Here is a 25,800-nt window from a genome sequence, read left to right on the forward strand (position 1 = left end):
TAAATAAAATATAAAACTTTAAAGAAAGTTTTAATTCATTAAAAAATATTTAAAAAAATGTTTATCAAACAGTCCTTCTTTGTGTCAAACTTAAAAAAAAAAAAATGTCTCCCTTTACAAACACACCTCCTGCATTGAAAAACCTGCGCACTAATAAACAATCCATTTTCATACTAATTTGGAATCCAGAACACAGTCCATCCCTTTAGACCAAAAATAACTCAACACAAAAAGGTTCATACAATTTTTCATGTTTAAATAGTGATGGTCAGTCCGTTTCCACAACTTGACAGTATAGTTAATCATACCAGTGTTAAATCATAGGCTAAACCGTTTCAACAAAAAAAAAAAAGAAAGAGAATACTAAAAAAAAACCCTTTAATCAAATATAGATACCCCCTTAGTGTTTTAATAGAAATTAATTTTAAACCAACAAATTTATTGGGTCCAAATTTTAAACCCTACGAACATTAAAAAATAAAATCCGGTGTTCATTTTTAATCAAACAAACAACCTTCATCGCCTTCTCAAGTCGTAGAAAAAAAAAATTAAGGTAAAAAAAAAAATATTAATTTCTTGAGACTGTACAAGGACATTATACCTATAAATTGATTTGTTTATATGTGACTAGATTTTTTTTTTCTTATTTTAAATTAGGTAATCTATTTTTGTGTAGAAAAAAATGGAAAAAAAAGTTATAAGCTTTAAGAAATTCTGTTAGTATCTAAAAGTTATAAAAAGACTCACAATTCAAACCTTCGAAAATGTCCTCTCCCATTTGGGACGAAAAGAAGGCAGTTCGTTTATCGATTTTGGCTGTTTTTTTTTTTTTTTTTTTTGTATTTCTGGTTCGTCATCGTCATTATTCTCATGCACACGCACACTTTGCTTCTATACTAACACCCCCTTCCGGGTGGAAAAAGAAAGTCAACAAAGGTAGGTAGGGAGTCCTGCGGAACACGAGTCCTTTTTCGTAAAAAAACATTTTTCATTCTTAAAAAAAAGTGAATAGAAATAAAAAAAAATAATGTTTTCATTTTTTTACTTTGAAAAAATACACAAAAACCTTTGTAAGGACTCTTCTTTGAGTCATATTCTGTGAATGCGTCAGGACAATCGTCACCGCTCGCTATGAAGGAATGAGAGTGCATTGGATTGTGGGCTTCAAATAATGTGCTCGTCTTATATTCTTAGAAGATTTACAAGTGCGGTAGGAGATTTCAAAGAATTTAAAAACCTCCACTAATCTAGAATGTTTGACATTTTTAAAGTTTATTTATTCATCCGTATCTAAAAAAATACGATATAGATATTCTCGTAAATGGTTTTGAATTTCGATAGACAAAGATGCTTTTTCCAACTCCTCCCACACATAGTTTAAGAGTGAAGGCGCAGAGGGATGAATTTAAATTGAGTTACTCGTCGTTGGTATATATTATATATATTTTAACGTAGGTATCCTTTGTATCTTCATTGCGAGGATATCAGTAGTTCCCGGTGTTTTTTTTTTTTGTTTGTATTTAAGAGAGACAATAGAAAAGCTATTAGTTTCACACAAATACAAACCAAGACTTTAAATTGAAACAAGGAGTGAAACAAATAAAAAAAGCTAACAATGTGGTGAATGGTAGCGATAGAATGATACAATAATATATATAAGTCGGGTCGGGAGAAAAATCAATCACCATTAATTTTATTACATTTCTCTCTGGCTAGCCATTAGTCTTAAATGATTGATGGAAAATATTTGTGATCAATCAATAAGATTGCAAGAAGAAGGAAGTTGCTTCCAATTCCAATGTCGTTATTTTGTATTGCTATAGAATATAATAAATAGAGTAGTGTTTGTAGAGGATAGATAAGCGGAAGTTAACCTAATTTTATTGTTGAAAGCTCTTTCATTTACTAAATATAAAATTGAAATTAGAGCAATTGTAGGTAGATTTTTCGGTTTCTGTTTTTCTGTGTGAGGTAGGTCCAGGTTGAAATAGGTATATGCGATAGTTATGATTCTGCAGATGTTGATGATGATGCTGATGAAGCTTAAAAAAAGCCGGAAGAGATATGAGGTATATATTTATAAGTTACATCACAATTTAAATAGTTGTGATGAGAGAAATGTAAATATGTACATAAAAGAGCTTTTTTGAGGAAAAGTCGGAAAATTATATTTTTGGTACTTGTGACTACCACAATGTTAGCGCCCAATCAAAACGTTTTATAAATATTGACAATCATATTGTTGGTAGGAAGAACAAACTAAAGCTATTTTGATGGTCAAAATTTTGCGGTCCTACATAGGTTTTTGAATTAGAGAATAATAGAGGACAACAATTTATGTAATTAAATTTATAATTGTTTTGTTATTATTATTTAATGAAAGTTTTTGAAATCTGAGCCTGAGTTGTTCAAAAATAAGTAGGTACTAGGCCACTTTTCAACTTTATCGTTTTTGTTAAAATGTTCGTTATAATCGTTTGTATCTATGCAAAACTATTGTAGGTCTAAAAGTTCTTGTAAAACTTTTTTTTTTTTAAATTGCTCCATTTTGTTGTTTTTGGGGGCGTTATAACTACTTTGAATCTTTTCCAAACGAGGCAGACTTTTGAAAAATGATGATCAGTACAATTTTCTGTAAGGGACGGAAAAATTTCAAATTGCCTGAGGTTAATGAAGATTTTCGTTTGTTAAGGGATTAGGTAACTCTAAGTGGTGGAAAAGGGAATGTTTTTTAGAATTTTTTTTTTAAACTTTTTTAAAAGTATTTAAGACTATCTTTCAAAATGTTCATACAAAATGTGACAAAATTGCTTCTCTAAAGTTAAATTCAATTTGTAAAAACGACACGCTGTATAGCTCAAGCTATTTAAGGTATTTCCATTTGAAATTTGGTGCACAGAAAATACGTACGAATTAATACGTAACAATTAAAAGTTTTTAATTTTTTTAGTACCCAAAAAAAAAAACACCGAATAGTTATTTCAAATGCGTACCAATATCCAAAATTGTAATACTTCCAAAATCCCGTGCGTTTTACAGTGCGAAATGATGTTTTTCAAATTTCAAGTGAAAATATTCAAAACAGATATAACTGGACTGCGTGCCGTTGAGCTACTTTCTTTTCACAGAACACTTTATATGATTTATGATTAATAACATAAAAGAAGATTTTTGTTTTTACCACCTATCTTTCAATTTAAAAAAAATTACCTAGAGTGGCCTTACCTTTTAAGAAACCAAGTTAACTCTAAGGGCCAGTTGTACAAACGTGGTTCAGCCTCGGATCAGGAATTTGACTTGTTGATTTCGGCGGGTTAGCAGTGGATCAACTTTGGTTCAAGGATGGATTTAGCTATTTCAACATATATGGACCTAGAACCAGTGCTAAAAATCAATTTTACCACCGAGTTCAAAAGATAAAAGTTGCTGAACCACGGATTAAATATTTGTACAACTGGGTAGCTTTTATTTTTGTTATCGTTTTTCTACATTTTTATTCCGTGAACTAAATCGTGACATAAAAAATGAACACACAAAGTCGGCTAAAATTATTTAGTAAATTTTAGCTCGGCTAAAACTAAACTAGAGAACCATCTACCTACATACATATTTGAGGAAAGACTAAAATGATTTAATTGCCGGGCGAAACAAAGTTTAAGACCGTATGAACATAATGGAAATTTTTTAGGGTCTAAAATATCCGCCTCTATAACTTTCATATATTCCGACAACTTCTGTGCTATTTCTTGCAGGGGCGTATACAGGATTTCTTCTTGGGGGGGGGTCATGCCAAATGTTTTTTTACAAAAGTTTTTAAAGTAGACATAAATTTGAAAATGTGATATTTGAATTAAAAATATTAAAGTTTGTTCGTTTTGCATTTCGAACCGAACAGTTCCGAAGAGTTCTAAGAATAACCAAACAAAAATGTTGTGATTCGTTTGCTTTTGTTTGGGGTTTAGACTTAAGTCTGACCAATTAAGACCATCCTGTCTTTAAAATACAGAACAGAAGGCCTCTATAAGACCTGTTCCAAGAGGTTCTTGTAAGTATGCAAAGTTTTTATCCTGTAGATATGCAATGTTTGTAATGCATTAGAAAAAAACATTGCATTTCAATGTGAGGTTTCAATTAGCTCCCAATATTCCACTCATCTTTAATATTCGAGCATGGTCTACTGGTAAGGTGCTGGCTTGGTATGCAGAGGTACGTGGGATCGATTCCTGGCCGGGCCATGTGATGAAAATAAAAAAAATGCGTTCTTTTTCAATTAGAATAATATTCTCATCATTTCAGAACAACCAAAAAAGGTTGAAAAACAAAATAGGAAAAAATTAAAATAGATAAAATAATATATAGAAAATGCAAAACAGAAAAAAATCAAAACAAAATAAAAAAAATTAAATAAAATTCAATAAATTCTTTTTTTAATGCATAAATTCAACATTTTCTACAACACCTTCAACAACTTCTATAAGGCCTTATTATAACATCCTACGCAAGTAATCCGGTTTGTGTATTAGATAAACCGTCTGCAGGAACACCTCCGTAAGGCCATTTTAAGCTGTTTGTCACAAACTATTAACTTGTGGATTACCTGCGATGGAAAGTCCTATGCAATTGCATTGCATTGACCCTTATGAAAGCTAAATTGTTACTAAGGTAATATTCTTTACAATATTCGGCTCTGATTACGTCAGCTTTCAGGTATTTATCAGCGGTTTAAAATATAAAACATTTTCAGTTATATTTATTAGATTTTCTCAAATTGATTTTCGAAGGTTATTTTAAGTAACCTAAGCTTGCTTAAATATTTAATTTGCCTTCAGACAAGGTTTATTATATTCTTATCTATTCTCGGTTTTGTCAAAATAAAAAAATTATTTGGATTTTAAATCCATGCAAAACTCTATAACACAGCTTAATTTTTAGCCTACCAATGCTTTATATTATCGAACGAATCAAAATAATCCTAATCCAGCATAGCGTTCGCTTAAAATATGACCACATCCCCATATCAATTTTGATATGATTATCACATGATCATGATATTTTTTAATTCTAGGTTGAAAATAAAAATTTCACTTTGACAATTTAAATATTCACTAATGGCGTTTTCGATTGGAAGTCTGGAAGCGTCCGGAATCATTCTGAAAAGTTTTATTCACACAAAACTATTAGTTTTGTGCGAATAAAACGCTTTAAATTTTACGTTTCAGTTTATTATAATGAATGATATTTCTTATTTTTTTCTTTTTATTAATTTGAGTATTTTCTTTCTTTTTTCATTAAAATGAAACAAAACATTACCAAAAGTAAATATTCTTTATAAATATAATAATGGTGATATTATTTTCTCTATTATACGTGATATATGTAATTGTTTTATTATTTCCTTCCCAAATTTTGTGAATTAAAATCTTACTGCCGATTAAAGTTTCTCAGTAATTCATACATTTTACTTCGAAAAATACACAAAGATAAATTGATAAATTATAATGTCAAAAAATTTTTTTTTTAAATTGATATTAAAATATCTTCCTGATTCGTATGCCTTTTGGCTTAGTAAACTTACTAAAATGCATTTAGCAATTTACTTAATCTGTTAAAATTTTGCACCATTGTTCTTATATTTTAATTATCATAAAACACATTTTTCCAGCATTTTCTGCTGAATTGATAAGATATTTAATTTGATAAATATTTAAAAAATGTTAAAATGATATTGTCTTTTTTTTTCAGTAAAGCATTTATTTATAAATTTTTTTAACCCTGTTGGTTGGAGACCCAAAAGCCTTAACCTATTAAATATCGCTGAAGAAAAACTCAAAAGACAGAACCTTTTATAACGTAGTAGCAAAAACAGATATTTTTTACCAATAGAAACATGTAAAATAAATCACTTTATAGATTCAGTCTAAGGGACAAAAAATCTCTTGAAGGAAGAAGAAAAATAAAATTCGTTTAAAAAAAAAAAATAGAATAAAATCTGAAATCAAAAGTTTTAAAATAAAATTGGTATGCTATTTTGTAGAAATCACTAATTAACATCAAAAACAAAATTTCAAAAAAATTAACTGTCCCGTTTTCGAAAATTTGATTTTTCAAAAAAAAATTTTCAAATTTTTTTTAAAAATCCAAAAATTATTTTTTTCGAAATTTTATTTTTGGCTTATACTAAAATCATATAAATGCTTCTTAACAAAAAGTTTCGTTAAAATCGAATCAGTAGTTTCAGAGAAATTCGGATTTAAAAAAAACGGTTCTATGGCAGGTACCGTTAATAATGATTTTCGAAAAAAAAAATTTCATTAAAAGATGGGCCTTGTTATAAAACTTACCTGGGAATTTTTTAAACTTGATTTATAGTACCTATATCGCAAGTAAAAACTATCAAGATCGACTTTTGATAGTTTTTTTTGACAGTAAAATAGAATCCAGTTAACTTTTCACTAAATAACTGGTGCCGGGTTAACTGAGTTAACTCGTAAAAAAAACTAAACTTAAGTAAACCTAACCCCTTTTCAAAACAAACGATTAAATTGTAACCTATGGTTCTGTTCATTCACAAACCTACACGGATTCCTACTTAGGTATCTGAAATATCTATGGCAGTAGCAGTACCTAGGTACCCTCTTAACGCAAACATTAATCCATATTAAATTCAATGTGAAAAGGACTCGACTGCATCCTTTCAGGTTGCGTTGTAAGCATCTAGTCAAAAGAAATCTCATTTTATTCAAAAGCGATTTATGGTTTTTTATTCACGTTGCACTGAACTTCGCGCATTATTTAGGTCATATTAAATCGGGTACAGGGTGTACAAGAAAATTATATAGGTACTTAATTAATATCTATTTTAATTAATAATAATTTGGTTTGTTTTTTTATTTTTGGAAATATTTTGCTTGTTCTTTCTATAAAGCATTCAAAATCCTGTATTTTATTATTGATTTAAATTATAGTTGTTCATCATCCAAAAAGTTTCAAAAACTAAATAATAAATATAGTAAATATCGAAGAAAATTTTTGAAACATTGAAAAATATTTTTGATATTATAACTGTATTATTTTGTCTGCTTTTTAATAAAGAGACATCAATTTTATTTTTTTTTTTTCAGTTATAAACTGCGTTTTTAAGGACCCCCTGTGTTTGCTTTTGCACTACATTGATTTTTTTTTCTCTTATAAAAAAAAAATCGAAACTCTCTATCAAAATTAAAACCTCATAAAAGAACGAAAAAAAAAAACTAAATTCCAACAAATAGCAAAGAAAACTTATCAAAAACATATAAACAACTTATAAACATAAAAGTTACCTCATCCTGGAATTGGAATATTGTGGGTCCCCATTATTTTGGAGCTATTTCTACTATATAAAGGAAAAGGACAATGGATACTTTTAATTGTCTGAGTTTGCATTCTTTTTTTATTTGATTCACAAGTTCAAAGTACAATTAAGTTTTTTTTTTTTTTTTTTTATTTTTCTCATAATAATTTCAGAGATGATTGCTGTTGCTTGAGGCAACATTTGGGAAAACTTTTCATATTTCATTAAAATTTGTTTCTTCCTGTTTCGTTCTATGTTTTGAGAGGTTGTGTCACTGCAAGAGCGAGTACTATTATGGGGATGTTATAGTCAAAAGTCTATCTGCAGACAAACTTTAATTTGAAAATTAAATTTTCTGATTTTTTCTTTCAGTTTTCGTTTTTGAAATCCAGCCGAAGATATTTAAAATCTGTAATTGGAATCGTGTAAAATTTGAACACAAATAAATGAAACTATTCATTTTTAGACTTAATAGAATCAGTTGTTCTGCAAAATGAATTTACGAAAAATATCTTGCTCAATTAAACTTTTTTTCTCAAGAAAATTCTTTGGGTGACTTCCAATCGATCAGAACATCATTTGCTTTTCTAATCAAAAGGAAACGCAGTCAAATATCCATTCCAAATTTTTTTAAATTTTAATGACAGTAACAGAGTCAAATAAGGTGAAAAACGGGTTAACGTCGGAATTAATGCTAATAGAATGTTTTTTGCTCAAAAACTTCGTTTTGCATTCAAAAGTTTAGAAAAATCTTATGTCCGCAAGTCGCTATTTTCAAGGTCAAAGTGCGAAATGGAGATTTTCAAAATTAGCAAAAATAGACAATGGTATTTATATACACATATGATACATGATTTCAAGGTATTTTTTAATGCGGACAAGAGAATTTTTACTTGCGATATAGGTACTATAGGGCAAGTTTAGGATTCGTAAAAAAAATCGAACTCGAGATAACAATTTTACATGACATTACGATGATGGAGAATGCCAAAAAAGTGGGTCCGGCAATTCTGTCTGTCTGTCTGTCTGTCTGTCTGTCTGTCTGTCCGTCTGTCTCTATCTGGAGCTGTAGCCTAAACGAGTGAAGTGATTTTCTTCAAACTTGGTAGTTAGCAGTTTTTGGTGATTCCCTAGAGGGGAAATTGAAATTTTTTTTTATGACCAAAACTAACGGTATCTGCCATATAACGGAAATAGAAAAGTTAATTTTTTTCAAAAACGGCTCTAACGATTTTGATTAAAATTTTTGTGTGTAATACTACACATAAGGGCCAACTTTTTAAATAAAAAAAATATTTTTTGTACCGTTATTAACGGCACCTGTCATAGAATGGTTTTTTTCGTTTCTGAATATCTCGTACAAAATTAACCCGATTTAGGGCCAATTTTTCAATAGTCAGTTAAACAGTCAGTTAGTACTTATTCCTAAGGATAGAGAAAAAATCAATTTTTCAACAGGCAGATATAGCTTATTTCTAAGAATAAATCTATCTGCTTCTTTCAGAGACGAATAAAATTATTCTAAGGAATAATCTCAATAAAAATATTGTGTCAGTTGTCAAAGCTGTTTTGAAAGAATTTTGAAAAAAATACAGTGGAAAACAAGAAAACAAAAACAATCATGAATAAAAATGACGTTTAATTTTAAATATTTTTAATTTGACAATTTTTTTTTGTTATTCTGTAGAATAAATTATTCTTGGTTGAAAAATTCAATGTTTTTATCTGATTGTTTATGAGCCTAATAACTTTATTCGTCGAACAGTTAACTGACTGTTTATTAGATGATTGAAAAATTGGCTCTTAAATGAAAATTTTTATACAAAAGTGTGTAAGTAAAGATAATATTAAAATTTTAGAAAATTTTCAAAAAACGCATTTTTGGTTTTTTAAAAAATATTTCAAAATTTTTTTTTGAAAAATCAATTCTTTGAAAAAGGCTTTATGAAAAATTTTTAAATTTCGTATTTATGTGTAAATTAATTATTTCTTCAAAATGGCATACCAAAATCTGTTTTTAAAAAATATTAGAAAATTTTTATATATACAAAATTATTTTTTTAAAAAACAGCTCTAATGATTTCGGAAATTTTTTTTTCTAAATATTCCTTGTTATACAAGAAATAAAATGGCATACTTGGTTTTTTGTAAAAGATCATTTAAAACGGTGTTTATTTAAATATAAAAACAAATTTTTTTTTTTTAATTTTCCCTAATTTTCTTGAATAAAAATCTGTAACATTGAAGTAACTTTAAGCATAAGAGCAAGTACGTGCGACCCCAGTCGTGCATTTTATTTAGTTTTGTATGGGTTTTTCCGGATTGTACCCGGAGACTAAGCAGTTGAAATAAAAATTCGCAAAAATTAGAGATTTTTTTTTTCTTAGTTAGAACTAATTGAAGTCCATACACCGTGGAATTTCGGCAAAAAGCAATATAAGGACCACCTTAATGTACATACATTCTTTATAACAGAAATTTAAAGCCTCCCGTTTTCAAAGAAAAAAAAAAATTGCTCTTTCTCTGGAAAAATTTCAAGATTAGATCAATCTATGTTTACCTTCTCTGACGTCAAAACTGTTTATATGTCCTGAATATTGGCAGGGTTCCCAATTACAAATCGATGAAAGCCACTTATCTTACATGTCAAACATAATAAATTATTATACATTTTTGATGCGGCGCGATGATTCTTCTTCCAAGGGAAAGGCCATGTGACAATACCTTACCTCTAAATAAACTAGTTTTTATGAAATGAAGGGACCTAAAATTTTCAACTGAGTACAAACACAGATGTACTTATTGATGATAATAATATTCCTAAGTCCTAGACGCTTTGTTAATTCCTCGCAAGAAAAAAATATAAATAATATGGTGCTTCCAATAATTTGGCGGGAAGAGCTTGAAATGTTTTATTAACTTAGAATGCTCAGGCCAAAAAAAAAAAAAAAAACACGGCAGTTTTCCAATTAATATGAGCAGAGGCGTACGTTGAGTCCCCGGGGCCCGGGGCAAGACTAAATTTTGGGGCCGCTTTGATATAGATATAGAAAATAAGAACAAATAAAAAAGTACGCATACGCCCTATACTTTTTTTGTTTCGAGGCCCTTGATGTATCATTTGTTGGTTGCTAAGATTATTCATTTATATTACATTTTTTGGCGCCCTAAGATAATATATATAATATAATGTTTCTTTCAAAAAACCTATTTATTTTTTTGGGTCCGCTAAGGTAATGTTTTTTATTTTGATGAAATATCACATGAGTGGCGGGCAATCAATTCATTATGCATTACACTGAAGAATATAATTTTTCTCTCTTGTGTCCGAAGTGATTTATGTATGTCAAATATCTTATCTTTTTGCTTCGTTACTTTTATAAAAATTTGCCTTTTCTGCATTGTCTATAGTCAGGGCCCTGAGGTGTCGGAGGCCCCGGGACACCGCCTCGCTTGCCCTAATGGTGTGTACGCCCCTGAATATGAGTAGGCTGGGAAAAACATTATTGGACATTCTAATTTAAAAGCTGAAAATTTGTCATTTAGCCTGCCAACCATGTAGTGACTTCGACTCTTTTGTCACTTATACCAGACAATCATCAGCAAAATGAAGGTCTCTGCCATCTCAAGCTAGGGTTGGCCCTAAGTAAAGATGCTGAAAAGGGATGGTAGTAGTTTCGATTCTAGTGTAACTCCGACTCTTATGGTTTTTGTTGTTGATTATGGTTTCTACAAACTTGGGCATGTACAAAAATTTTGGAAAAATTTTAAAGGTTCTGACAAGCAATTTAGGATATTTTTGTTTTAGAGCTCTCAAGAAAATAGTACAGATGTACCGGTAAGCACCTCTAAAATACTCCAGTCAAAGCGTCATTTGACCTTGCGCACAGAGGCACTGTCAGTTTTTATTTCATGGATCGATAGGGGTATATTTAAAAGGCTTAAACCCAATTTCTCACCACCTGATCATTCTTTTTAGCGGAGTTATTCACAAAAATGCTTTTTTTGGGATATTTTACTTCTAAGCTAATATCTTTGCTCCAGATTGTCGTAGACCAAAAAATAAACATACATTCTCTTCCTTATAATATTTTCTATCGTTGTATGTAATTTCATTGTATTTGAATGAGTAAATACAAAATGGCAGCCATTTAAAGTCAAATTCTTGTTGTTAAAAAACACATTTTTGTCATTATTTCGAAAAAAGCTTATATCATGATTGACATTTTTCTAATCTATTTTGTAGCCCTATTTATGTCCTGCATTTTACAGAAAAAATCAGATCTTTATCACCAAAGATGGCCGAGCAATTGATAAATGAACGCATGCAAAACCGGTGCGAAAACACCCAAAAATATCGTTTTTTGGGAATAACTCGGCTTCAGAGTGTCCTACGACAAAAAATAAAGCTATTAATTGTTCGTTACAACATTTTCTATCGATTTGGTGCACATTATTTTTGTTGAAACAAATACAAAATAAGTAATATCAAGTCAAAACGTTTTTTTGTTTAGCAAACTCTTGCCTTATTATTTTGTAACGGTGCAAGTATTGGCTAAAAAAAATAAATTACTGTTGTAGTCCTTTAAATTATCTACAATTTAAAAAAAAAATTAGCTCTCTACGACCCACACGAGCCGAGTTATTATAATTTTAAGAAAGCATCATTCCGTAAGAAAATTTAAAAAAATTTACCTTGTTTATAAGTCGAACAATAGTTCTCAGTGAGAGGGGTTGTTTTCATTGTTTCTTGTTATAAGAGGATTTGTCTCATGTTTTTCGTTGGGCATTTGGAACTTTTTTAAAAAATTAATTTCTCGGCTCGTGTGGGTCGTAGAAAGCTAATTTTTTTTTTTTAAATTGTAGATAATTTAAAGGACTACAACAGTAATTTATTTTTTTTAGCCAATACTTGCCCACAATTTTATTTTAGAACATAACACCGAATTAAGGGATCGTCTCATTAAATTTTCAAAACATTGATCTTACAACGCACTTTGGACCGCGAATGGCATGAAAAACGCATTTCATAGCTCATATTGCGATTTTCATCACATTTGCAAATCAGGACCAATAGTATTTAGACAGAGTTATAAATTTCACTGGTTTTCTGCCACTTTCAAGCCAGAATTGAATTTGACTGCAAATAGGCCTTCTTCTATATTATAAGTGAGCAAAGATAAAAAACAGCTTAGGCGTTGTCTTCTTCTAAAAGTTCATAGTTCGGCACTTTTTTTTTCTTGAAAACACAATGTCAAGTGTCACAAACGATGAAACACAGCACACAGCAAAAATGTGCACAGTGCATAGCTTTCCCGACAACGAACGTAACGTAAATCGTGAAATTGCACTCGTCCTCGACACATCTCTACACTCTTAAAAAAAAACACAGCTAACAAAAAGAAGAAAAAACTGTTTCCAGGTGCATAGAGCATAGAGTTGCCTCCTGTTTAACTGCTTTTGGTTTATTGAAGCATTGCATGTTGACATTTCATTCTCTTTTTAGTAGTATGAATCTTCACTCCTTTTCTCCCACCGACGACATCTTGTCATCATCGTCGTCGTTTCAAAAATACACTCATTTACAGACAGATGAACTCAGAAATTCAGATTAAGAGAAGAATATTCCGTTGTGGAATATCCTTGAGTGAACTGTAAATATCCAACCATCAGCAGCCTCTAGAGAGGGTGTTGTACCAAAAGGTTGTAGGACGTTAATTAAAGTGCTTGTCAAACGATGTTCTCATACATTTTGTATTATTAGTTTTCCAAGACTAGGTATATATATTTTTTTTAATTTAAAGAAAACTCACGTTCAGGGAATGTTCGTTGGTTAACCCAACTTTAAAATTACGAACCTTCTATTATGTACTTTTGCGTTGTGCGTACATTTGCTATTTTATCGTGATTACAGAGAATTAATGTCTCAGAGGATTCATGATTATTTTAACGGAGCTCAAATTTCTATAAGATTTTTGTTTTCAAAAAAGGTGTTTTTGAGCTCGTACAAGCACTTTCCAAAAACAATAACTACAAGCCAATGTCCACTTGGCTAACGCCGATTAGTATTGTATTTTCTCTTACGTGTTAAGCCAATATAAATAAACAGACATGATGACGTGATAAATTCTCATCATCATGACATAAATTCATTCAAGAATTCTGTTTATAACCTTCAACAATAAAAAAAGAATCGAATTTTATGAGCTTATAATTTCACAGAAATAAATCGATGACAGCCACTATATGTTGACAGCTTTCGAAAGGGGTGTTCTGTTACAATAGATTTCTCGTACTTTTAATTTGTTTCCTATTGTTTTGATGCTCTTGTGTCTTTTTATAAATGGATGACTCTTTATTGGATACCTTCAAGGTAGGGATGGCCTCACTTGTGTTGGGTCAAATCTTGTACATTTCTTTTAGAATTGGTTTGTAGTATGTGCATGTGCATACAAACCTCAGGCATTAGGTCATGGAAAATGGAATTGTGCGTGTGATGAGAGTGCCTAGTTTTTTTTTTACCGAAATGTCAGAATCTTCTTCCACGGGAATCACAATTACATACAAAAGATTTGTGATTATGAAAACGATATGAAGAACTAGGCCCGTATAAATACAACCTCTTTCTCCTGTAAGGTTAGGTAATCAAGCATTGTGTGGTATAGAGTATCAATAAAAATGTATGTTAATTATTTGAGTTTTGTTATAAAAAAAAATATTACGCATACGCCATAGTGACCCGAAGATTTTTAAAATCTTTTTAAATTTGTTCATTAACTCAACAGTTAACCACTTTTCTTAGTTTTTCAAACCCTTGATCGACACGGTGATGCACATTTGTGCTCTCATGTTTTTTTGCGTCAAAAATCTTGTGCATGACCAAGATGAATTTTTGTACTTTGGATATAAGGATATTAATATGAAGAATACAAAAAATGCTGCCAACCAAATACAATTTCAATTTTTTTTTATGAAAAACAATAAAAACCATGTAACAGAGCAGTTGTTAATAAAAAAAAGACTTTTTAAATCCTATTTTGTGATTTTTAAAGAATTCAATAGAATTATTGTGTCCTTTTTTATCTTTTCATCTGAACTACATAATAGGCCATATTCATATATGCTGTCTAAGTTGCTACTAAGAAAGATTGGAGTTTACCCTATTCAAATAACTTTGTAAAAACCCCAGTCTAAGATTAACTGGGGTCTAAAAACGACTATGAATGTGTCCCAATATGTGCAGGTGGAAAGTTTCCAAGATATTATTACATTGCTAGTTTATTAGTTAGTGTATTAGTTTGTTAGTTTATCAGTTACAACTGAAACTTGTAGTTTTCGCAGAAAAAAGTAGTTTTTTTTTTAATTTCTCGAAAACTACAAGGCATTTTTGTATGGGGTTTCTATTTTTACTTAAAATCAAATAAGAGTATTTAATTTTGATAACTAAATTAGTAGAACGGGCGGCCACTGCAGAAACATTCATTATTGAACTAAAAAAATGATGAAAATTTTGTGAAATCCTTACGTTTGTCATGGATGTGGCAAAAGAATGCAAAAGACTGCAAAAGACTGCCAAGGATTGCAAATGAATGCAAAAGAATGCAAAAAGACTGCCAAGGAATGCAAAGACTGCAAAAAGAATGCAAAGACTGTACGCATTCCCAAAAGACTGCAATCATTTGAATGCAGTCAATTGATTGGTAAAAAAAAGATTGCAATCATTTCACGAAAAATGATTGGTGATTGCAAAATTTGAAGTCTAAGTCTCAAATAAATCGTTTACTTCAGAAACAGCATAAGTCCATGAGCACTAACTTTTCAGGAGCAACAAAAAACTGTTTTTTATGTTAAAACTCCACAACACTTCAAATTTAGAGTATGCCGAGTTATATTCTAGCTAAAGACGCATTTAAAAACCTTAAAAATACAAACTTTTTTTTAAGTCTAAACGGGTTTTTAAGGTTTTAAGTCGCTGGACTTATGTCGTTTCTGAAATAAACGAATTTTTTTTGGTAAAACTTTTGTTTTTATCTAGCTATTACTTTTGAACTCTGCTTCTGATTTTAATGAATAAAATATCAGTAGATAGAGTTAATCTTTTCCTTTTTATTGTTGTATGATTTAAAGGCTTGCGTCTCATGATGGCTGCTAAAATAATTTAAAACTGGTAAAATGTCATATATTCAACAGTTAAACAAGCTGTCACAGCGAGGAAATCTGGCTATAACTTTTGGACCCTGAGTTCAATTTTGAGGAATTTAATAGATATAGATAGAGTAATTCCTTACCTTTTTAAAGATGTATAACAAAAGGGTGTGCGTGTCAAGATTGCTGCCAAAATAATTTAAAACTGGTAAAAAGTCATGTATTTAACAGTCAAAAATGTTGTCACCGACCACCGAGTGAAATCTTTCCATATATTTTGAACCCTTTCCTTTCAGTTTTCGTATTTTGGGGGGTCTGACATATTTAATTTTTTTTCCAGAAGATGAATAACTATACATAAATGAGAAATTTTCAAAAAAAAAATTTTTGGGTAAAACGGACTTATGCTGTTTCTGAAATAAACGATTCAAATGCAAGTCAAAGATTGCAGTCTTTTGATTGAAGTCATTAAAGATTGCATTCAAAAATGATTGCATGTAGGCATTGGTTTTGAAAAAAAAAAAAAAAAATAAGTATCCTAGTGCCCTCTTCAATGTATTTACGATTTACCATTCGAACATCTCCTGCAAGCCATTCCCATTTGACCGCTTGCCAAGCTGACATTCATTTCAAAATTTGCTGATTACTTAGCCATGAGCATATTGGCAAAGTTTTTCCCTTTGGAGAAATCCCGTCAATTTCAATTTGGGTCAAAAATGTTCAAACCACAACAATATGGCCTAGTGAACAATGTTTTTGATTTAGGAACGTCTTCGTTTACTCAAATCTCAAACATCATCGGGATTTACTTCCTCTATTCCACACAAACTAATTGACCCTCTTTATACCTTCAACATGACATTGTTGATCTGAAAAAACACCTAATTACTTATTCGAAAAGTGTAGGAAACGTTTAAAGATTGTTTCGTTTCGTTTTCCGTTTATCTTTTACGACATCTTTTTATACTCTAAAGTCTCAAAAGACTGTTTTTACAACCTCAACACGTATCCACAGTGACATTAAAGCTTTAACCTAGCATGCTAGAGTAGGTATACAGTATGTGTATTTGAAAAAAAAATTCAATCTTCATTCTTAGCCCTCACCTCTAAAAACAATTTTTTTCCTTTTACTATTTTCAAGAGGATTTATAAGAGGAAATCATTGACGCCATTGTTTTCCATCATTTATTTGAAAAAAAAAAGAAAACAGAAGCTTACATCACATTAAAGCTCTGCATGTTTTTGCAGCTTTAACATGAAACGAAAGTATATTTTCCATGATGGTTAGTTGCTCTTGCCGCAAAATCAATAGATGTACAACACGAGTTTTTCATTTAGCTGAGGCTGGCCTCAACTTAAATGCTCTCTACAGGCTTAAGTAGTCACACTGCTATTGACATTCGATGTGCCGCACTCAAAACCAACCTACGACGAACTAACCAACCAACTTATGACGACGAAGGCTTCACATTCACATGAATGGGTTATTGTGTTTTTAGTTTTTTGTCCTTACTTTCTTCTTACATTTTTTTAACTTGTTCTACTGTTTAATGTATATAGTTTGACTATTGTTCGTTTGTAAAGGATAATAAAAGAGTAAGTCATCACATACTACATTGTATATATATTCAACATTAACCCTATAGTACCTACGTACCAAGCACACTATCATATACTTATGTTGTCCTAGATACGTACAGTATATGTAGGAGGTTACCTGACCCCATGGTCATCATCAAGCATCACATTATCACTATGGTGTATAGGCTTTAGGAAGATGAAAGGCCCTCTCATTTGTCAGCAGAGACTGTGTAATTGACTTTGAATTTTCGTCCTCTTTTTTTTTGTGTGTGTATGTATCACTATGAGCATGAGCATTATTATTTTTATTTTTCTTTTTTTTTTTTAATTAAATTGAAAATATGAAAAAAAAAGGAAAATTATAACGAAAAAGATGTTAGATTGTGGCGTCTATGTCATTGACAATAAGTTTTTTTTTTTTTTGGTGATGTTCAGACTTATAATTGCTTTAATGTCAAAAGTCAAGGTTGAAATGTCAGAAAAGTTTGTAAATTGACATTGAATTTATAAAGAACAATGTTGGAAGATAGTATTTTAATAAAAATAAATGATTTCTTTAGGTCTTTAAAAATTGTATATAAAACGGGAATTTTTAACTATGGTTTCACAAAGAGTAAGTATTTTATGTGTTCAAAGACAGATTTTGGCCCTAAAATGGTCGAAAATGTTTTGTAAAGTTTCGAACTCATAATACTTGTTTTGTTTCAATTTTTCTGTATTAAATCTTAACTTTGGCAAAATTGTTCCAAACTGAAAAACTAAAACGTCAAACATGGGTGCGTACCTTTTCGTCAAAATTTTTTTCGAAAATACTTACATATGTCTTCATTATATAAAAAAGTATTTACAGTTGGGGTCCAAATTCTTGCGGGTTCAAAAGTCTTGTTACACAATTTTGCTTCCAAAATTCTGCTTTTCTAAACTCTGCTTTACATAATTCTATAAACAATTACAAAGAGTTTTAAAAATGTTAAAGTTCAATTCAGAAGGGTCTTTTCCCTTCTGTTAAGCCGGCAGGGACAATTTTCTAATCTTCGAAAATAATGATTAGAAATCAATAGTCGCACTTGAAATGACGTTCTATACCTTTTTGTAAAGCTAATAACTCTTTATATTCAGAAGAAAAAAAATTTTTTTCATTATTTTCAATTTTTCAAATACTTCTTTATAAAATAGCTTATAAGAAAAACCGAGTTTGCTTTATTTATATAGTTGTTTAAGAAGACATTCGGAACTCGTTTCCGCTCTCATTACATATCATCGCATTAATTAACTATTATTGCAATATTTCCAGTGGACAATTTTGTCAGTCAAAAATATACTACTGTAATTAGACATTTGAGACATTAGAGTCGATCAGTGAAACCAAAACTGACACATGAAAACAGAGAGTGACTCGAACATTTTCTGTGAAACGATTCGAAACGAAACGATTTTTCCCAATTTGAAAAAGAAAATCAGCTGTTCATTGTAATCAATTTCAATCAGTGAAATATGATAAAATTGTATTTTAAGAAAAGTTGAAATCAAGAATTAAATAAATTGCACGACTGAGGTCGCACGTACTTGCTCTTATGCTTAAAGTAACTATAATGTTAAAGCTTTTTATTCAAGAAATTTAAAATTAAAAGTAGTATAAAAAAATTAAATCTGTTTTTATAATTAATTAAACCCGTTTTAAATTATCTTAAAAAAAAAAAACAAATACGCCATTTTATTTCTTGTATAAAAAAGTATTTTTAGAAAAAAATTTTCGAAAATTGTAGGAGCCGTTTTTTAAAAAAATAATTTTTTATATATAAAAATTTTTTAACATTTTTCAAAAAAAAAGTTGGTATGCCATTTTGAAGAAATATTTAATTTACACATAAAAACTAAATTTCAAAATTTTTCATTGATCCGTTTTCAAAAAATTGATTTTTCAAAAAAAAATTTTGAAATATTTTTAAAAAAACCAAAAATGCGTTTTTTGAAAATTTTGTAAAATTTTAATATTATCTTTACTTACACACTTTTGTATACAAATTTTCGTTCAAATCGGGTTAATGTTGTACGAGATATTCAGAAACGAAAAAAACCGTTCTATGACAGGTACCGTTAATAACGGTACAAAAAATATTTTTTTTATTTAAAAAGTTGTCTCTTATGTGTAGTACTACACACAAAAATTTTAATCAAAATCGTTAGAGCCGTTTTTGAAAAAAATTAACTTTTCTATTTCCGTTTGAAGAAAATCACTTCACTCGTTTAGGCTGCAGCTCCAGATAGAGACAGACAGACAGACAGACAGAATTGCCGGACCCACTTTTTTGGCATTCTCCATCATCGTAATGTCATGTAAAATTGTTATCTCGAGTTCGATTTTTTTTACGAATCCTAAACTTGCCCTATAGTACCTATATCGCAAGTAAAAAAAAGAGTGGGTGTAGGAGAGAGGTGCGGACAGTGAGACAGGGTGTCTTTTTTAAATTGGTATATCTTAGAATGTTTTCAAGATAGCTTAACAAAACTTTGAAGACAATTTAAGACACATTTTATCTTAATGTTGCAAAAAAACTTGTAGTTAAAGAATGAATGAGAGCATCACATTGGACTTCAAAACGTCTCACTGTTTGCAAGGGGTGCGATCAGTGAGACATTCTTAGGTGAAACAAAAAATTTACGAAAACGTCAAATAATTAGGTAATTGACAAGTATATAAATAATTAATTTATGTTACTTTAACCCATTTTTTCAAATAAAAATAACAAAAAGCCCAAAAAAAAAAAAACGAAAGAAAAAACACTTCGAAATCATATTGATAATTCTAAAATAATAGATTTTTTTAAAAACTATATGTCTCACTGTTTGCTTTTTAAAAATCTTATGTCTCACTGTTTGCTTTTACATAATGTCTCACTGTTTACTTTTTGTCATTTTTCGGAAAAATATAAAATTATAAAAAACGAGAAGGAATTCTAATTACATGATATTTTTTTATGAAAGAACATATAAATATAATACATTTATGTTAAAAAAGTTCTCTCCACTAACCAGATTTTTTTGTGTTATACACTCTTTTTATAACACTCCAAAAACTACTTTCACCTGATTTTGTGTGATATTTTACGGTGTAGGGAAATGGACAGCTTTAATTAAGTCGGGACAAAATTAAAAGACGCAGACGGGGAAATAAACGTTTTGACCCAAACTAGTGTTACTGTGCTTATTTTCAGAAAAGAGAAAAATGGATTGTCTCACTGTTTGCACTGTCTCACTGTCCACACCTTTCCCACATGGAAGTTATACTTCTCACTCAGTATATTAAATGAATTTCATTTGATATTTTTATTATTTTTGTTTTATATTATTATTAAAATAATCAAAGAGCGCATTTTCTTAACAATCTCAGCTTATGGTATTCTTGGGAAATTTTTTGATGCCATCTCCGTACCTTAACCCAAGACAATCTGACTTCCCTGAATATAGTTATGCATGAAAAAATCTTTATAATTGGAAATTAAGAATCTTCATACCAATTTCCGGGGCTAAATTTTTGAGAAAAACAAAATTTAATTTTATCTACGATTGATGTCCTTTATATCAATACAAGTTAAGTTTTAGTCTATGTTGTACACTTGCATCATCACTCATGCCACATGGTAATTGCCACATGCCACATGCAACTTGCGATATGAAACATGCAACTTGCCACGTGTTGTGTGTGTGTTTTTTTTTACCGTTCTAAGGCGTACAACTGCATTTTTAAATACTAAAGTACTTACAACTCTGAAGGTGAAACGACAGCCCTGCTGCCCAATTGTCTCGGAGATGGCAATCGCGTCATAATCCCTTTGACATTCTTGTCAAAAAAACAAATTTTCATACCCACCGTCCCATAAGTAGTATAACTTCAAAAAATATTCTATAACTTATTATCTGCGTGCTGATACCCTTCATAGCCATTCATTACTGCTTGCTTCACCGTCTTAAAATCGGAAATAAAAAAATTCAATAATGATGGCTATAATTGGCCCCTTATTATATTTGTGGCTCTCTTCTCAGAAAAAATAATAAAAATATAATTAAACTGCTAAAAGAATTTTATTCTTAGATAAATATCCTTATCTGTCATTTTCAAACATCTTGCCTTTACTGAAAGAATATGATATATGTAGACAAATGGACGAAGTAGGTTGTCTACTTTCAGTATTGGGTTGATTTAATAATAGTTTGCCGCATCTGAAGGTCATTGAAATATTAAATTAAATAAGTGAAAAAAATAAGCTCAATTTATTTAAAAAAAGTACGTATACGCCATAGTGAACATTTGTTAATGTGTACTTATGGGCACAGTTGAAGTATTATGTCTATTAACATATTGTTTCTGTTTTTTAAAAACTCTTTCATGTACAAAAACAAATAAAAAAAAAAGGCTTTACAAATGATACCACTAGGTGAGTGCTTTATCATCAAACCATATCACTATTGAAAATTAGTATGATAAAATACAACTAAAGCTGAATTCTCATAAAAATTTTTAAATAATTGTTTCAATTTTCCACATTAATTTTAAACAATTATTTTAAGGAAAATCTTTTAAATTAATAAGTATACAGGTAATGGAATCTTTTTATTTTCTGTCGGGTTTTTTAGAAGATGAAAATTCTTATCAAAAGGCAATAAAGTCCACTTTAAATTTAACAGAGTTTAAGCGGGTTCCATTCATTTTAAGAAAAAATCTTATTGTTTTAAGAATCATTTTGTGGTACAAACTACGCGGCCCACAAAAACCGAAGGGGCATAAATTATATACGGAACGATTAGAAATTTGCTCTAGAAGTGCAGAATGTAAATATTTTAAAGTTTTTTTTTAACCGAAATAGGTAAATTCAATAAATTAAAATTCGATATTTTAATAAAAAAAAAACAAAACAAAACAAAACAAAAACAACTGGAATATCTGTTGGAAAATTTCCAATCGACTGGAATGAAATGTCATTCATGAATGAATGAGTGAAAGCATTCAGCGAAAATCAAAAAACATTAAGGGGGTTTCACATTGGTGCGTTATTTTATGATGGCATGTTAACTATGGTTAGCTTTCATTGTATTAGTTATCTAAGTTTAGAAGTAAGATGTTTGTTTTATTACCATGAATTTTTTTTGTTAAAATCTAATTCTATTAAAATCGAGACTATTACTAAGGCCCAATCTTTTGTAAACACTTTTGATTATAAAAAAAGGTAACCTACACCAAAGGTTATACCATACATTTTTGCTTTGCAGTATTTTTTGTAGGTATAAAATCACTAAAAACCTGAATAATGAAACCAATAAAATCTATCTTCGTCCTTTTCTCTATTGAAAGGACATAAGAATTTGACAGTTCCTTTGCCATTTTACCAAGTTTTCACTTTTAGACGTTTGTTTAAACCTTAACTACAATGACCTAAAAAGTGAAAAAATGGCAAATTTACAAAAGTAAATTTTTTTTTATTTCTTTCTAGCGCTATTTCTTTTTGGAAAAAAATTACAAAATTGTTTTTTTAAACCAAAAATAAGCTTTCTGCATCATTATTTTTAATTTTGTGGTCGGAAAAACTGTCGCAAAATGAGTTTAAAAATTTTCACTTTTTGACTTTTTGCAAAAAGTGGCCGTTGTAGTTATACCTTTATAGGAATAACTACAAGGCCACTTTTTGCAAAAAGTCAAAAAGTGATAGATTTCAAACTCATTTTGTGACAGTTTTACGACGACAAAATAAAAATTAATGATGCAAAAAGCTTATTTTTTTCTCGTATCTGAACGCATTCACTTAAATTTTCCTAAAAAACTGAATGGATCTTTTCCAAGTGGAAAAGTACTAGAAGAACTTCTTTCTCATTGGTCAACCTCCACTGGTGAAGAGGTAAACAAACATTTTTTCCCATGCCAACTACAACAAAAAAGTTATTTTCAGTTCAAAAAACGTTTGTTTGCATCTTCACCAGCCCAGAAATGACATTCGCTCGAAGTTCCCCATACCAAAAATATCATTGCAATTGGAACTGGAAGTGCGATAAATAACGCCCTCTCCTTTCCGGAAATTTAAACTTCTACAAGCATGAAAAAAAAATGAAGTGTGAATGACAAATTTGAGTGAAGTTGGTGGAGGTTGAATGATTGAATGATGGAATTTGAACGAATGGAACATGAAACAGGTTGAATGGAATCGCAAAATGCAAGGTGCAAACACAATGCACTTAAGGCGATTACACTTTGCATTTTCTTTTTCGGTACTTTTTTTACGTAGTTGAGCGTAGTTAAAACGTAGTTCAACAATATCTAAATCAGATTTAAAATATATCAAAAAGTAGGTATATTGTATACTCCTGTGTAATTTGTCTTGAAAAAGTGTAGTTAATCGCAAGAATACATCAACAAATACTATAAAAAATAAAGAAACTATTTTGGTATAGTTGTGTTCAAAATTGTTGCAAATAAAAAAAAAATAAAGAAATTGGCACTCGAATTTCGAGGGCTGGGTCGGCTAGTATGTTTTTAAAGTGCCTTATTTTTTTCAGTGCAGTCATTAAGAATCTTTCGTTCTTCCAGATATTTGTTAAACTGATAAATTTTTCACAATTTCCATGACCTTTTAAAGAAAAGGAATCAGGCGGTAGAAAGAGAGTGAAAAAGAGTCATCTTTCTTAGAGACTGGTTAAACGGGTGCTGTTTTCCTTGGAGGAAAGAGGTCCATTTAAAACGAAAGATGGAAAATATAACTCAGTGGTTTAGCTAAAGTGAAAGAATACCTATTTAGAAATGGCGAGAATACTATTCAAGTCTGCCTGATTTGTGAAGATCTCTGAGTGTTTGAATTACACGAGTTCCAAAGAAAGTTATCCTCCTTTAGTTGAAAATCAGATTGTTAGACTGCAGGAAGAAGTATCGCTGCTGTATTTAGTAAGAAAGTCTTGATTGTCCGTTGTCTAGTTGACTTCTTTGAGTTAAATTTGACAATAATTTCATTTTCTTATGGATTTATAAGTCTGTTGCAAAGATGAATAAGAATTCATTCAAAAACACAGTCTTTTCAAAGATGCTGGGGTTTTCTATGTAGTTTCCTAGGAAATAATTGAGAATGATGACGTCTTAAATCGTAAGAATTTCCCTTGAAATATAGGGTTGATAATTTCTTTGAAGACCATACCTTCGTTTGATTCCTTACAACTTCGTAACAGATGGTATTTCGCTGATATAGCTTCACAATTCCCCTTTACAATGTACATTATATGCATGTTTAAATATATCACATTTTGTTTAGCTCTTTAAATAATCACAACTGAACCAGAACCATCTTCATTTTTCACTGCTCCATCTTATCTGGTCTATTCAACTTAAATATTACCAACTTTGAAACACAGTTCATTCACCCAACGATGGGAAAACCCTTTTTTATGCTAATTTGTTTCGTTTTCCTTTTTGCTGCCACTGGCCTTTTTAGAGAAAATACTTATTTCATTAGATTTCATCAGGGACTTATTCTGCCTGTCTCATGTAATAAATGTATCCACTCCTTTCAAACCAACCCTGAGCACTTATAAATTATTTGCTTTCAACTAAAACGATGGTTCTTATTAACATCTAACGTTTACCCAGACTGCTTAAAGCAATCCTCTAAAGTCTAAACAAACCAAAAAAGTCCTCGTGTAATTTTAACTGCAGGACATTAATAGAATTTTAGAAAATGAAACAGGCTGAAAATAGGCAAACGCACCTCCCTAAATCTTTGAATAATTCAATGTATTAGAAATAGAAAAGTTTTATAGAAAAAAAAGGCAAATATTTAAATACATATGATCTAATATTTTTCTACAATTTATTAAGGTACTACAACAGAGATAGAAAAAACCTCAACAAAACCCGCCTAAGTATACACAGAGAGAAAATTGAACGTAAATATTGTGCTTCGAAATTAATTCACAAAAAACCCCAAAGTTTATTTATTTTCGAATCGATACTTCTCTTCTCTTCTCTCTTCGGATAAGGACAAAAATATCTCTACCTCTATACCGGCATTAAATTAATTCATGTGTACATTCTTATACATAAAATCCTACCTCTCTGCTGCTCCCCCTCATCACCAACTATATCAAATCAAAGCTTTTTTAAAGCCAACTCATGAGTCATGCGCATTTACATTTTTCTACAGAAATAGTTTTTGTGGGAGACTCAAAATAACCACCCCTTTCGTTTCACCCCCCCTTAAAGCAAAAAAGGGCTCAATTCACTTAATGTTTGTGTGAAAAACACACCTTCCCCCTATTTCAAGGATACGACGACGACGTTGATTTGAGTACTTATTTCCTGCTCCGAGCGCTTCTGTAGGGATGTTTTATAAATATTTCGCGACTCTACTCTCACGTCAGACTCTTGTCAACATACAAAATTTTAGTATATTCTCAGCATTCACCGGAATCTGTACATCTGGCCAAAAAGCCTAGAATCAAATTTTACCGTCTCTATTTGCTGCAGATATAACACATACATAATTGAGTTCCAAAGAAAAAAAAAAATATAAAAAAAGGACATTTTCGACAAATTGAAAAATCCCTGCACGTTGTCGTTTCGTTTTAGTGCAGTGTATTCACATTTATTGGTTCACATTTAAACCCAGAAAAAGGACATCATCGATGTCGCGCTTGAAAATTCTTCCTGAAAAGAGTCAATTTAATCTTCTGAAAAGGCTATAATACAAATACCGCAGACGATTATTGGT

At 30.3% G+C, this 25,800-nt stretch overlaps 1 protein-coding gene across 2 annotated transcripts in view; it reads left to right on the plus strand.

Moving 5' to 3' along the window:
- The first annotated feature begins 254 nt into the window (after positions 1-254).
- Positions 255-25,800, plus strand: part of LOC129915442 (probable serine/threonine-protein kinase DDB_G0282963) — an 83,439-nt gene continuing 57,893 nt past the window's right edge. The window contains exon 1 of one of the 2 annotated variants that reach the window (XM_055994987.1): positions 255-553. The gene's annotated coding sequence lies outside the window, so the exon portion shown is untranslated. Of the gene's footprint in view, positions 554-24,871; positions 25,799-25,800 lie in introns of those variants that run through there. The other variant, XM_055994995.1, reaches the window with a different exon arrangement.

This window comes from Episyrphus balteatus, chromosome 1 (genome assembly GCF_945859705.1).
Source record: "Episyrphus balteatus chromosome 1, idEpiBalt1.1, whole genome shotgun sequence".
Taxonomy (NCBI): Eukaryota; Metazoa; Arthropoda; class Insecta; order Diptera; family Syrphidae; genus Episyrphus; species Episyrphus balteatus.